General features: G+C 39.3%; 1 pseudogene; it reads left to right on the top strand.

Moving 5' to 3' along the window:
* The first annotated feature begins 5,970 nt into the window (after positions 1-5,970).
* LOC144368611 (protein arginine N-methyltransferase 6-like) lies at positions 5,971-10,422 on the top strand (annotated as a pseudogene).
* Positions 10,423-12,372: the final 1,950 nt, after the last annotated feature.

The following is a 12,372-nucleotide window of genomic DNA, read 5'->3' as shown; positions in this document are numbered from 1 at the left end:
CATCAGTAAAGGGTAAAATTCTTAGTTTTTTTCTTTTTTATTAAAATCATTGGGACTAGCTTGTGATTGACATTTTATGCAATTAAAATATTTTATATAAATGAATGAATAAATGAATTAACTGGAAAAGAGAATCTTTTCAATTACACCCTTTCAGAGGTTACTGAGAGAGAGTCCTTGAGATTAAAGGATAAAAATCTCAAGTTAAAAGACCTGAACTTTATGTAACCAAGAGAACATACACTTTAACAAGATATTGCATGTGCTTATACAAGACAGGTAATTGCTATGCATGTAGCAAGTTTTTCTTTTTTATTTTAAGCTTACCCTGCAGACTTTGATCTTAAGCATTTTCAGTTCCGAGTATGGGCAAATTTTAAAAGGGAAGGTGTGATTTTAACTCCTTCTATGCTCTTTTTTACCCTGGGTGACAGGCATTAGATAAAAGGGGGAAAAAATGCCTGTATCAGTACACGGCTGGGCACTTGGTAGACCCTCAACACATTTTAATCCCTTTCCTTTTTCCTCTTTTTTATTTCATATTTGGAGGTTCGCGAATATTGAGTATTTAAAAGAAGTTTTAGTTTTTGGATTTCGATTTGACTAAAACAACGTCATATTCTGACAGTCCCTATTAACTCTGAAACCCAAGGGAAAGAAATAGCTAGAAGGGGAGAGGGAGAAAAGAGGCGGTGCGAAAACTGAAACCAAAGGCGCCCAGACAGTTGTAGAAAGAAACTTTTTTTGCTGCTGCTGCTGTTGTTGTTGTTGTTGTTGATGTTGTTATTGTTGTTTTTAACCCCAGAGAGGCGTGATGGCGCTAACTGCCATTGAGGTTTAGTTTCCCCCGCGAGGCGTCAGCCCGCCATGAATCTCCCCGTCCTCCCCGTGCCTCCCGCTTCCGCCCAGTAGTGCGCTGCAGATCGCGGCCACTGGGGGCGCCCCAGCCCCAGTCCCACTGGGGGCGCCCCAGCCCCAGTCCCTGAGGTGGAGACAGCGACCATACTCTGAGCTCCCCTTCTCACAGATCTCTGAAGGATGGCGACAAGGGCGAGGTGCTCACCTAAAGGTGCCCTTCCCTGGGCCAGCTGCAGCACAACCGCTAGAGGAGGTCAGCCGAGGTTGGTGCCACAACCGCGCTGGGCCTGGGCTACCGCGAGAGAGAGCGGAGGCATTGCCGCCACAGCTCCTGGAGCCCCTGCCTCACCCCTGCGCTCAGCTGGAGGCCCCAGCCCTGGATCTGGGCGGATCTGGGGCTTAGCGGAGCTAAGGAGGCGCACCCGCCTGTACTGCCCGCTTGCTGGCGCCTGGCTCTCACAATGTTAAAGAACTGTAAGTTTAAGGTGGACTTTGAGCTGGAGAAGCTCTCTTCTGTACCCTACGTCAATGGGGTCCTCTTCTGCAAGATGGGGCTGCTGGACAGCAGCAGCTTCACCCCATAGTCCTCCAGGTAAGGCGCCCTCCGGGCTTCCTGCTCCTCCTGAGCTGTCACACCCCCTGTGCAGCCTTGGCTGGTTCCTGGACAGCATCCCTTCCCTTGGCCCCTTCATTCCAGCCAGGCAGCCAACCTCCTGAGCTCGCTGTCCTCCAGGGAATGGTCTGAAACCAGTCAGGAATGTATCCATCAGCACAAAGTGCTTCACAAATGGGTTTATCTAGGCTGGCCTTGGCTTCTGCATTCCTGGCTCAAAATGGTTCCTAGTGACAGCTCCTCCCAATTCTCTAGGAATGAGAGAGATGACCAAAGGGAGAGAGGATGCTTCTTGTTTTCCTTAAGAAGCATTAAGTGCTTCTTACAAAGTGGAATTGAAGCTGTTTTTTTTTTTTTTTAATTACTCCAGCTGCTGGAGTCCTAAAAATGTGCTCTGAACAGCCTGTGTTTGGTGTCACTCTTCTTTCTGGTGGGCTAGGCGGGATTTTGCATGCCCAGATTGAGGCTGAGGTAGGCAAGGTCAGCCTTAATTTAAGGCAAGTGTTCCTAGCAGATGAGGCAAGAGTCCATGAGACTGTAGATTGCACCTCCAGCTCCAAGCTAATGCTCATCGAATTACCTCTCTTGAAGTGACCCACTGTGAGTCTCAGTGTGGCAGGAGGGAAGCCCAAACTCTGTGCTCATTTTGAAATGAGCCTCTCCCTGTGTGCCCTGTGCACTCTCTAGGAGAGACATTAGTAGGTCCCAGAATGCAGCCAGGTGTGGCAATGTTCTTTGAGTAATTTCAGGGTTATTCACAGATTGATAGATTTGCCCTAGGGTGTTTTTTCTTTTCAATAAAATAGAAAAAAAAACAAACAAAATAGTTTATAACTGAGTTTTTGAGTTCTTGAGGTCAAGGAGAAAGGTTAATAATCTTGTTTTAACCCACATTTAGTTGTCACAAACTTTATTTTTACACTAAAACTATTGTACTTTCTTTTTTTATCTGTCAGCTCATTAAAATTGTAAAGGAAATAATGTCAATGGATTGTGGAATTGGAGCCAGAAAATTGTCCATTGTGTCAATGTTGAAGTCTATGGGAAACCGATAATGTCTGGTTTGATAAACCAAAGGATGTGTAAAGCACTATTGATTCTCAAAATTAATAAATAGTCCACTGAGGATAATTTTAAAAATTAAATTTTGGTAACAAATCTGAGGATATTTAGCTAATTAATTTTAGTACATAATGTTTAGCACACGTATAAGAGAATACTGAAATATTATAATACTTCAAATAATATGTGTGTGTGTGTGTGTGTGTGTGTGTGTGTGTGTGTGTTTGTGTAATACCAGCTTCCAAGGTAGGGAAAAGCCTATATCAATTCTGAATGTACTGTATGTAAAAGTGACAGTCTTGTTTTGTTGCTAGGTTCTACCCCCTGCTTGGAGCAGTTGGGTGAATACTCCTGCCCCAATGGTGACACCTGGTGGTTAGGACACTTTTGGGCTGCCTTCTCAAGTCAGTTATTTAGTCATTGCAGGCAAACTAGTCCACTAGGCATTTTGAATATAATTTTTTTTGTACCAGGGCTTGAACTCAAAAGTACTGGACCAGTGAGCCACATCCCCAGCCCTATTTTGTATTTTATATTTATAGACAGGGTCTGGCTGTATTGCTTAGCACCTCATCATTTCTGAGACTGGCTTTTAACTCACGATCCTTCTGAAATATACTATCCTATTTAATTCTCACAGAAAGCCTAGGGATCCACATTTTGTGAAAAAAATTATTCAAAGTCCCCACAGATGATATATGTAATGCCGAGATCCTGATACAGGTGTAACTTCAAACAGGGTGATGCCAGATAAAGGGGAAAGTGTGTTATGTGCTGAGGAGTTTCTAAATAGGCAGCTTCCTAATGGTATTAAGGTGCAGTGGGTATCATTTGATTTGTCCTCTGCAAGACTTGGAAATGAAAAACTATCCTGTGATGAGCTTCACCCTTTCTCTTGCAACTAACATCTGGCTTTAATCATGGTAAACACAGGTAAGCATATTGCTTGCTTTTTTTTTCTTTTTTTTCCTTTTAGGCTGAGCAGAGAATGAGAAAAGTCTGATTTTTTATTTATTCCCCCATTCTTCCTCAATTCTTTTAAAAATTTTTAATTTTTTTTCAGAATATTATGTAGTTGGAATTGAACAGTTTGGAGCCCTTTCAGACTGGTATCTTCTGCTTAGTAATGTGCATCTAAGCTTCCTCCATGTCTTTTCATGGCTTCCTAACTTTTTCTTAATGCTTAATAATATTCTGTTATTTAGAATTCAATTCATTTGTTTTCATCAGAACATCTTGATTGCTTCCAAGTTTGGGCAGTTATTAATAAAGAAGCTATAAACATGCATAGTTAGGGTTTTATATGGATATGTTTTCAATTCACTGGATTAAATACCAGAGAACATGACTGCTGGACCACATGGTGAAAATGCCATGCTGTATAAAGGTGAATGGTTCACTGGAGGCCAATAATTAACATTCTGCTTTGTAAACATGTAACTTAAGGTCAAAAAAAGTTAAATGACTTACTCAAGTATTACACTAGCAATAAATGATAGAGCAAGTCTAAACTTTGGGTTTTCCCCCTACTGGTCCAAGAGTTTTTACTGTCTTATGTGACTTACTCATTACATGACAGAGAAAAAGTTTAGATTTCTTATCCAGAGGTCTAAGTCTAAAATTACCACAAAGCTCAAAAAAGACTGCAGTAATGTCATACCTAGAACTGGGTGGGGAAAAGGTACAAGCTAGAAAAGTATAATATTTTAAGACCTTCAAGAGTGATATTGAAGTTTCAAATAAACCCAAGAGTTTTATTTATATTTAAAACTTGTTAAGTCGATAGTGAAATAGCAACTTATACGAGGGATGAAAATACTTACAAATCTCATATCCCATAGGGTTTAATATCCAGAGTCTGGCTGGATTTGTGGCTCAGTGGTAGGGCACTTGCCTAGCATGTGTGAGGCACTGGGTTCCATTTTCAGAACCACATAGAAAAATAAATAAAATAAAGTTATTATGTCCAATTATAACTAAAAATATTTTTGAAAAAATACCCAAAGTAAAGGGCTGGAATTGTAGCTTGGCAGTAGAGTGCTTGCCTAGCATGTGTGACCTTAAGTTACATGTTTACAAAGCAGAATGTTAATTATTGGCCTCCAGTGAACCATTCACCTTCATCATATAAAAATAAATAAGTAAAATTAAGGTATGTGTCAAACTACAACTAAAAAAATATTTTTTTAAAAAAAATCCAAAGTAAATAAAGAACTCCTTCAACTCAACAACAATAAAATTTGATTAAAAAATGGGCAAAGGATTTCTCCAAATAAGTTGCCCAAATGACCAATAAGCACAAGATGTACAGAATCATTTATCATTAGGGAAATGAAAATCAAAACTACAATTAGGAACTGCCTCACACCCATTATGATTGGCTACTATTCAAAAATAATAATAATAATAACAAGTGTTGACAAGGGAATGGAAAAATAGGAACCCTCTTGTGTTGTTGGTTGGGTAATCAAAAATAGTGCAGCTACTATGGAAAACAGTATGGCAGTTGCTGAAGAACTTAATAAGCAATTCCACTTTGGGATATAAGTCCCCAAAAGAATTGATAACAAAAACCAAACGGATATTTTGACACCCATGCTCATAGCATTATTTGCAGTAGCCAAAGGAGTAAGCATTTTAAATGTTCATCAAAGGTTAAATGGATAAACTAAATTTGGCATAGACATATAGAGTAGAATAGTATTCATCCTTAAAAAGGAAGGGAATTTTGATACATCATTAATGATATTTAAGGATATGATGCTATGTGAACTAAAAACAAATACTGTATAATTCTACTTAAAATTAGTTAATCTGACCCAGAGTAGTAAGATTCATAGAGAAAGAAAGTTAGATTGGTGATTTCCTGGGAACGAATAGTGGAATATGGAGTTGCTAAATGGAAATGGAGTTTTGGTTTTGTAAGATAAAGAGTTCTGAAGTTTGGGCACACAACCGTGTGAATGTAATTAAGCCACTGATCTGAAATGTACATTTAAAAATGGTTGTGATGGTAAGTGGTATGTGTAGTCTACCATTAATTTAATAAATATGTAAATATTTTGACCAAGCTCCATATTTTTATAAGGCTAAGCTAATTACTTATGTGTTATTATATTCAAGTAAAATAAACGAGTGTTAAAAATAATTTTCTTTAATACTCAATTTTTGATGAGTCCAGTCAGTCACTCTACTAACTAATATGATTTAGTAGACATGTAGCTTAGGATTATACAGTGATTAATTTTTATTTGACACTTTTGGAAATTTCCTCCATCATAGTATAACTGTTGAACTCTGAGGCATTGCCAAGTTGTTTTTCAAGAGGATGCACTAGGAAATGCTTTCTTGACAGAAAGCATCAGTGCAAGCAAGTGTGCTTCAGGTTAGCTGTGTTCTGGGGACTCAGGGTTCTACAACATTTAGATTTCAAGGTCATGGTAAAACATGTAAAGTTCAATGCCAGGACTGTGATGGTACAAGAGGGGAACATTGAAGTGCCTATAGGACCCTCAGCAGAATCCTCACCATGGATGGACCCTGAGGACATGAAGGTATAGTGGGGCTGTGATGTGCCTAGCCTCCTGTGAAGGCAGGGAAATTGGGAAAGTGTGAAACTGCTGGTGAATCTGCAAAGTGAAAATGGCTTCAAAAATCCGGGGACTGGAAACCAGGAGCATTCTACCTCTGAACTGCATCCCCTGCGCATTTTACAAACTTTATTTTGAGACAGGGTCTTGCTAAGCTTCCCAGGTTGCCCTCAAATTTGCAATCCTCATGCCTCAGCTTCCTGAGTAGTTGGGATTATAGGAAGGTCAAAGCAAAGGTCAATTTCTTTTTTTTTTCTTTTTATGTTTTTTGTTTTGTTTTGTTTTGTTTTTTTTAGTACTCGGGATTGAACTCAGGTATACTCAACCACAAAGTCTCATCCCCAGCCTTCTTTTTTTGTATCTTATTTAGAGAGAGTGTCTCACTGAGTTGCTTAGCCCCTTGCTTTTGCTAAGGCTGGATTTGAATTTGCAATCCTCCTGCCTCAGCCTCCCAGGCTGGTGGGATTACAGGTATGCACCACAGCACCAGATGGAAGGTCAATTTCTTGATGTAAAATAATCAGGCAGATCTGTGGCAGGGCTGCTTAAGCCTGTGGATAGAGATCCATATGTTTAGTTTTTGTCTCCACCTTTTTTTTTTCCTATTTTCTGTTACTTGTCCTTACAATACACTCAATCATGTTTGTGCAGCAAGGCCTGTAAATATAGTCAGTGGTGGACCTCTCTTACTAAGTGAAAAAGAAACAGTCCAAAAGTACTCTAGGAGTAAAGTGGAGGTTGCCAGGGACTGGGAGTTATCTTTATTAAGGGTGAAAATTTGCAATTTGCCAAGATGGAAATGTTTTGAAGATGGATGTTGGTGATGGTTGTACAAATGTGAATGTACTCAATGCCATGAAACTGTAGAGTTCTAGTTAAATATTAAATTTTGTGAGTATTATACTAATATATATATATATATATATATATATATATATATATATATATTAAATAAGTCTGATTCAGAAAGTCAAGGTTGAATGTTTTCTCTCATAGAAAAAAGCTTGACCAAAGAAAGGGGAAAAAGTGGGGGAGGAATCCTGTGAAAATAGAAGGGAGATCAGTGGAGCAATGGATGGAGAGGGAGGAGGAATGGGAAAGGAGAGGAATAATGGATTAAAATTGACCAAATTATGCTATGTACATGTGAATGCACCACAGTGAATTTGACCTTTATTTTTATATATAAAGAACTAAATTTTAAAATTATAAATAAATAGAAGGAAGACCATTAGAGTAGAAATGAAATAGGAGAAGGGGGAAGGAGATGAAAAGAGGAAGTACTGGGGACTGAAGTGGAGAAAATTTTATTCCATGATATATAATTATGTCAAAATGAGCCCCACTATTATGTGTAGCTATAATATACTAATAAAACATTCAGAAGTAAAAACATATGCTTTGTTGATGAAGATTTACTGCTGATATACCACTCCTTAAAATGCCATTTTTTAATTGATTTTTTTATATGACAGCGGAATACATTACAATTCATATTACACTTACAAAGCACAGCTTTCATATCTCTTGTTGTATATAAAATATATTTACACCAATTTGTGTTTTCATACATGTACTGTGGATAATGATATGCAAACATAAGTCAAATGTTATTCAAGTCAAAATGTCTGACTTTCTGTCATCGCATTTTCCCTTTTCTGGTTGAATCCTATCACTCCTATTTCAATACTTAGCTCACATACCACTTTTACTAAGTAGTCTTTTCTAATTTCTCAGCCAGAATTAACAGTTCCATTTTTTTTGAACTTACACTTAACCAGTAATGGAAAAGAGCATATGCCCCAGTAAGTCCCAAAGGTATGTATGCTAGAGAATTGAAAATAAAATGTTCACATAGAAACTTGCACATGAATTTCATATGGCATTATTCATAAGAGCCAAAAATATGTAAATGACGCCATGATCTGTCAACTGAATAAAATGTGGTGCATCCATAAAAGGGAATATTTGGCAATAAAAATAAATGAAGTACTGATACATGCTGCACTGTAGGTGAAACCTGAAAACATCATGTTAAGAAGCCAATCACAAAAGACAAAATATTGTATGATTCCATTTGTATGAAATATCTGGAGAGTCGTAGGGGGGCGGCAGCAAAGGAGGGGAGAGAACTGAAGAAGAAGAGGACGGGGAGCAGGAGGTGGACTTGCCATGATCCAGACCCCAGAGGACTAAGAGCAAGCAAGCAGGACCACCTGTACTAGGAGTGCTACAGGGACATGTCGGGAAGGAGAGAATCTCCAACTTCGTCCTCACCAATGCCTACCGCCTTGGCATCCTGCGGAACTGGGCAGGTCTGCAAGGCAAGACCTTGTTGGAGGTGGGCGCAGGCACTGGCATTTTGAGCATATTCTGTGCCTAGGCTGATAGTGCCATTTGGCAAGAGGCCCGAGAGGTAGGGCGGCTCAACAGGCTTGAGGACCAAGTGCATGTCCTGCAGGGTCCGGTGGAGATGGTGGAGTTGCCAGAGCAAGTGGATGCCATCTTGAGCGAGTGAATGGGCTATGGATTTTTGCATGAGTCTATGCTGAGCTCTCTGCTGCACCTGCACACCCAGTGGCTGAGAGAGGTCAGTATTCTCCTACTAGTTTTCACTGAGTTCTTTGTAGCCCCCATCAGCAACCAGATGCTGGAGTGGCGCCTAGGCTCTTGGAGCAAGGTGAAGCAGCACTAAGGCATGGACATGAGTTGCCTAGAGTTTCACCACAAGCTGCCTTATGAGCCACTCAGAGATCTTGGTTCAGGGTCTGTCCAGCCAGGATGTGTTGGCCTGGCTGCAACACTTTGCTCAGCTCCAGCTGGCCTGCGCTGTCCTGGAGCTGGAGCTGGAGGCAAGGTGAGTGGGCGATTTCTCTACAGCTGTTATGAATGGGCGCCCATGCATGGTTTGGCCTTTTGGTTCCAGGGGACCTTCCCTGGGGAAGATTCGGAGAAACCGCTGGTGCTGTCTATCTCGCCTTTTCACCAGGCCACACGCTTGAAGCAGGCACTCCTCTACCTAAAGGAGACGGTACAAGTGGAGCAAGGCAGGAACATTTCAGCAGAGATCATGCTGCTTCGCTCCCAGGACAACCCTCTTCACCTGCTCTTTCTGCTGCGCTACAAAATGGGGGACCAGGAGGAAAAGACCAAAGACTTTGCCATGGGGGACTGAGCGTTTCTTTTTCTCCCAGCCACCTCCCAAGGCAGCTTGGCCTGTTTGGGAGAGGAATAGGGAGGTCGGAGGAGAAAGGGAGATTTCATGTGCAAGTAGGGGACTCTCTCTCTTTTCTCTCATGGCTCTTGGGGAGAGAGAGTGACTTCAGTCTCCATTAGAGGAGATTCTTCTGGCAATTTATAAAGTGATCTCCTCAATCACAGATACAACATGCTTACTGATAGGCTTTTAAGCCTTAAAAGCATGTGGTAACAAGCACTTGTATTTCCATTTCTTTTCTTTCATGGAGAAAAAAAATGGATAAAATGTCAGTTTATGGTGGGTCCCATGCAAAAACTAAACACCTCACACATTTATCTAAGTCTGCAGCTGGGAAAAGGGTATAAGAATTCAGCTCCACTCCAGAAGTTTCCACTATGACTTAACCTTTCCAGAGCCTTAATTTCTGTGTCTGAATTCCCTCCATTGCTAGATGCCTGTAGGTTATGGTACTTGTTCCTCATTGTTCCCTAAATGAAACTCATTACTGGTAATTAAGGGGTGGAGATGAGGAAGTAGTTTATATAGCCCAATTCCTAATACTTTTATTGGGTGCTAAAGTTTATGAACACATGGAAATGGACTTTATATAATTATATAGCATACCTAAGAATTTCAAAATCCACATTTAGGAGAAAAAACTCTGAAAAACTGCGAAGTAGCATGGATTTTAAAAATTCTTATTACTATTAAAACTGAACCAAGAAAACGTCTTATTGTGTTCCATAATATTGGAGTAATTATGAAACAGACGGATAGAGAAGGTTTCTGGACCTAAAGCCAGGCCTTATTCATTACCATGGGTACATTATTTAAGCTCACTAAAATAAGGAAAATACATTCCCAGCTAGAAAAGTGTAGTCAATTTAAACATGTGGAGACATTAAATGACTTGGCCTATTTACATCAAGTGAAAGTTTCTTTCCTTTCTTTTTTAACTGCTTTTTTTAAGATTACCAAATGTGAAAGTTGTGAATTTGGGAAAAGGGCTTGTAATGAAGAGTGAATCACGTTGTCCAATTCATTTCACTGATGTTTCCCTTTTTATCTCTATGGCGAATAAAACATTTGCATTTCTATTATTTTTAGAGATTAAGTAAGATTTTTGTGCTGTTTATGAGTTATAATGCTTTTTGCCTTTTTAATGCCAGTTCTTAAGTGTTACAAACCCTTCAGAACATAGCTTCAGGGCAATTCAAAGGACTAAAGTATGGTTTTTGCATATTAATAGCTTTTATATGCTAATAGAAAATGTGAGGGAAGTTGTGTTCTTAAGTACTCTAGCATTTTATTTATTGTAACTTGCATTCTCTTTTCTTCATTGCATATTAAAGTATTTAAGTCTAAAAATAAAAAAAGCAAAATTTTAGAAGCAAATGGTAGATAAATTGTTGTCACTTGAGTCTGAGGGGTGGGAGAGAGGGAGGTACAGAATGACTACTAATGAGTGCAAGCTTTCTTTTGGAGGTAACAAAAATGTTCTAAAATTGATTATGGTGATTTCACATACTGAGTATACTAAAAACCATTAAAAACATCTTTTAAATAGATAAATTGAATATTATGTGAATTATATTTAAAAACTTGTTTTAAAAAACAAGTGTTTACTGATTAATTCCCATCAGGCACAATCTAATTCCTTGGACAAGTACATTTTTTTATTTAACAAATACCTGTTCAATATCTACTAGATACTATTTCAGGAATTAAACTACTTGTTATTTTTTTGCTTTTTTTAATACTATGAAATTATTTTTCTTGGTGTTTATTCTCTTATCTGTACAATGTATAAATATTTTAGTATTCTGATTTATCTTGATTTCCATAATCTGTATAGTGGCTGTTATTTTTATTAAGTTTAGTTTTTTTAGGATTAGATTATGTATCTAAATTCTATTAGAAATTTTTAACTTGTATGGCAGTTTATACTGAAGAGCAAATTTTATCATGTGTCATGTTAGAATGTGAGTTTTATGTTTATTATTCCTACCAATATATCCATTATGAATTGAATAAAATAATTTCTTTTTTCTTAGGTGATTCTAAATATTTTCCTCCAGCCTCTGTCTTAGAGTTTAGGAAACAAAGTTCTTCAAGTTTGACATTTCCCACTTTTGGCAGATTTGCTAAGACATGGACAGAACCATGAAAGAATGTTGAAAACATAGTGTCCAGCAAGAGAGCAGAGAATGTTTTAGGATATAGTGAGGGACAAGAATGCAAAGTGTATTGAGTATTAGATTTTGTGTGGATGCCAACATAAAAATTGGGCTTACTTCTGTTAGGTGCAGGACAGGCTGAGTAAGCTGTCTGCAGGGCATGTCAAACAAAGTTAGCTGCAGGATGACCTGGCCTCTCAAACCCTCTGTCTGGTTCTTTATCACCTGTTTGCTTTAAGCCCAAATGCCCAAGCCCCAGCTCAAGGCTGAGCACTTTGCCCCCCTTCTCAAGGCTGAACACTCAGCCCACCACTCAAGGCCGAACACTTAACCCCCTTGTGCCAACAAGGCAGCTTGCAGACCCAGAGACCCCATTAGATTTGGGCTATAAAAACTCCCTCCTGCTGGGCCCCTCTCTGTCTCTTGCTATCTCTCTGTCTCTCTCTCTCTCTCTCTCTCTCTCTTCTCTCTCTCTCTCTCTCTCTCTCTCTCTCTCTCTCTCTCTCTCTCTCTCTCTTTCTTTTCTCCTCTGTTGTACTGCTGTAATAAAGAACTTTTGGTTGATCTGAGTGTTGTGGTCACTTTCCTTTCATTGGTGTTAAATCCCAGGAGAGAGTTAAAACCCACTTTTGGGTCCCTCTTCCTTCTGAAGTGCCACTCACTGGACAGCCTGAACCCATTTTCTCCAACACCAGAACTACATCCACCACCGGCCTTCGGAGCTCCTTCCCTTACATGCTGGGTGCAAAATTCTGAAACTACCTAAACTTGGAGTTTAGGGGATTACTTGATTACAGTAGAAGCTGTGCCCTCTGAATCTGGCTGCAACCAAATAAACCTGTTTTCCTATCTTTACTGCTATCTTAGGTGCCT

This window comes from Ictidomys tridecemlineatus, chromosome 11 (genome assembly GCF_052094955.1).
Source record: "Ictidomys tridecemlineatus isolate mIctTri1 chromosome 11, mIctTri1.hap1, whole genome shotgun sequence".
In the NCBI taxonomy this organism is placed as follows: domain Eukaryota; kingdom Metazoa; phylum Chordata; class Mammalia; order Rodentia; family Sciuridae; genus Ictidomys; species Ictidomys tridecemlineatus.
Note: the sequence above shows the minus strand (reverse complement) of the source record. Positions and strands in the feature narration are given on the sequence as shown.